The sequence below is a fragment of the Capricornis sumatraensis genome, chromosome 21, assembly GCF_032405125.1.
Source record: "Capricornis sumatraensis isolate serow.1 chromosome 21, serow.2, whole genome shotgun sequence".
Classification (NCBI taxonomy): domain Eukaryota; kingdom Metazoa; phylum Chordata; class Mammalia; order Artiodactyla; family Bovidae; genus Capricornis; species Capricornis sumatraensis.
The window spans coordinates 40283095-40286504 of NC_091089.1; the positions used below are offsets into that span (position 1 = coordinate 40283095).

Sequence of the window (3410 nt, forward strand, 5' to 3'; positions counted from 1 at the left end):
TTTGGAAGAGTTTCTCAGCTATCTGAGGTGCTGTCTCCCGGGCTGCAGTCCTCATTTTGCCCTAAATAAAACTTAGCTCACAGCTCTAATACTGTGCATTTTTTTTAAGTCAACAGTGCCCGCCAAAGAACTTAAAGAAGTGTGTTAGATTCTTATGTCTGTCCCTTGAGGAGGAATCAGGACTCTATTTTATTGCTCAATGACCGTCACGGCTTCTCTTGTTTAACTTCTTTTCCTTAGTTTCTGCATTCTCACACTTCCCTAATGAGTAACAGGTTGAGTCTACTCTTTGGAACTCAGGAAGCCTAAAAGGCTAAAGTTTTTCTCCACAAGAAATGAGCGAGGGCTTTTGTACCTGGGCCATGCTTGGTTTCAGTCCTGCCTTTTCTTTGATACTTCTCAATCCTGACGGGAGCAGGTGCTGAACAAGAAAGGTAATAAAGTTTTGGAGAGAGAGGTTAATCATAAACTCAGCGTGGGAACTTGGTTTTAGAAAGAAAAGTCAAAAACTAAAGGCACCTTTTAGGGACTTCTCTGGTGGTCCCTGATCAGCTATAACACTGATTTGTCTAAGAGATATAACACAGTTTGTCCAAGACCCAAGAGCTGTGATGCGCTGAGGGCTTTAATGTCCGTCACTTCAAATCTTTGTTGTGGACGAGACAGAACCGAGGAGCATACACTCGCGGGACATTTATGGTGCCGTGTGTGACTCGGGTTTAACCTGGCTGAAACAACTTCGGCGCAGCCCCTGCAAGGCGGAAGCCAAGCACAGCAGGAGCCCAACTCAGCAAAAGCTCCCATGGTAGAAGCAGAACGCAAAGAAAACCCAGCACAAGGGAACTGACAAGAGGCCCACCGTGCTGGAGACCAGGACAGCGAAAAATGAACTCAGCAGAAAGCTCACGCGGCTCTGACCTCCAGTTAAGGTAGGAGGTCCTCGCTCCTATGGCTGGAAGAACACGCCTAAACAAAATTTTAATTCCTTTACAATCTCTTGTTTCTTGTTTCCTTGAACCCCCCTGCAAACAGACGGGCAGCAGTGGGCTCAATTGAGGGATACTGGAGAGGCTACTCTTTGGTATGTCCCAAAGCCACTATCTGGGCTTCCCTGGTGGCTCAGAGGTTAAAGCGTCTGCCTCCAATGCAGGAGACCCAGGTTCGTTCCCTGGGTTGGGAAGATCCCCTGGAGAAGGAAATGGTAACCCACTCCAGTATTCTTGCCTGGAGAACCCCATGGACGGAGAAGCCTGGTAGGCTACAGTCCATGGGGTTTCAAAGAGTCGGACACGACTGAGCGACTTCACTTCACTGGCGGTCCAATGGCTAAGACTCCACTCTTCCAATGAAGGCGACCTGGGTTCAATCCCAGGTGAAGGAACTAGATCCCACATGTCACAACTAAGAGTTCAAATGCTGCAACTGAAGATACTGGATGTCAGGACTAAGACACAGCACAGCCAAATAAATAAATATTTTAAAAAATAAAAGGCACCTTCTAAAAGAGGCTTCTACTGGCTAAATTGAAATACTTTGAGCAGCTAAACAACAATGATGGCCACGGATTAAATCAAATTGAATTGAAACAGAATCTAGGCATCCAGTACCGTCCAAAAAAAAGTGGTAGTAGGATAGGCTGTTACTTACAGAAGAATCTCAGCTCTGAAATATGAAAGGAGTGACTGACTTAAAGATCATCATTACTTCAACAATTTAATGACTGACTCAAACAGGTATGAACAGAGAATGCTAAAGCCAAAGGTGAAAACTGCTGGCAAACAGAAGATTTACACTATATCCAAGGATCACTACCCCAGATTGTTTAACTGCAAAGAGGAAATGGAGATACAGTATCTGATAGCCCTTAGCCAGATGGTCAAACATGACGTTCTGATGTGAGGGCCAGCTAAGTCATACACCTGCCAATAGGGTGTGCTAAGAAGGACACAACGACGTTCAGGCCTGAGTAATTAACATGAATTTTATTCGGATACGTGTAAAGAGTCTAGCCCGTTGTTTTAAAATGTATCTTTAAAGGAAAGCAAAAAACAAAAAAGGCAGTAAACTGAGATTAAAGGAGACTAAAGCCACATGACAATTAATACACCATCCTAGACTGGATCCTGGATTTAAAAAAAAAAGAAGAGACCTGCCTGGTGGTCCAGTGGTTAAGACTCCATGCTTCCACTGCAGCGGGTGTGGGTTTGATCCTTGGACAGGAAACTAAGATGCTGCGTGATGTGGCCAAAAAGAAAGAAAAAACATGAACAGTGTTTTGGGACAATGGGGGGAATCTGATTTTTGACTGCAAACGACACCAGAATATGCATCCCAAATATGCCATTTTGGCATATGGGTTATTTTGAGCTAATGGGAGATGCATGCAAAGCTATTTAAAAAATAAAAAGAAAGAGCAAGAGTTTTCACTTTGAAAAAGGAAACAGAAGTTCCATTTGTGAGGATGTTTTGCTCCCCAGCATGAGGAACAGGAAGTCTCTTCTAATTGTTATCCAAGGAGAAGGCACTTAACTTAAATCTGCATAGTAAACCACACAAAACAATCCAAATTTACCACACTAATCCTGGTCACCTACCTTCTCTTAACTTGCCTCCCCTGCCCAAAAGTCCAAAACCCTTTTCCTTTGTTTAGCCTGAGGTGATAAACAAAGCCAAATTCTCAACATGTCTTTGGATTACTCATGGTTGGGTGCTGCCATGTATATATGCCTGATACACATGTTAATAAACTGTTTTTCTCTTGTTGCTCTGTCTTTGGCCAATCTAATTACAGGCCAGTCTCCCCCAGCTGGAGAACTTAAGGTGTGTGGTGGAAAAGATTCTTTTCCCTCCCCTATTGTTCAGTTGCTCAGTCATGTCTCTTTGCAACCCCATGGACTGCAGCATGCCAGGCTTCCCTGTCCCTCACCATCTCCCAGAACTTGCTCAGACTCACATCCTTTGAGTTGGTGATGCCATCCAAACAGCTAGTCCTCTGTTGTCCCCTTCTCCTGCTGCCTGCAATCCTTCCCAGCATTAGGGTCTTTTCCAATGAGTTAGTCAGCTCTTCTCATCAGGTAGCCAAAGAGCTAACTCACAGCTCTTATTTTTAATATTTTGATAAGTTAATATTAGATAATATAGCAATGTCAAATTTCCTGAATATGGTTTTAGAAAAGGCAGAGGAACCAGAGATCAAATTGCCAACATCCGCTGGATCATGGAAAAAGCAAGAGAGTTCCAGAAAAACATCTATTTCTGCTTTATTGACTATACCAAAGCCTTTGACTGTGTGGATCACAATAAACTGTGGAAAATTCTGAAAGAGATGGGAATACCAGACCACCTGACCTGCCTCTTGAGAAACCTGTATGCAGGTCAGGAAGCAACAGTTAGAACTGGACATGGAACAA

At 43.7% G+C, this 3410-nt stretch overlaps 1 non-coding gene across 1 annotated transcript; it reads left to right on the plus strand.

The window, feature by feature from the left end:
• Nucleotides 1-1108: 1108 nt before the first annotated feature.
• TRNAW-CCA (transfer RNA tryptophan (anticodon CCA)) lies at nucleotides 1109-1180 on the plus strand. Its single transcript has one exon. It is a non-coding gene; the product is annotated as a tRNA-Trp (tRNA).
• Nucleotides 1181-3410: the final 2230 nt, after the last annotated feature.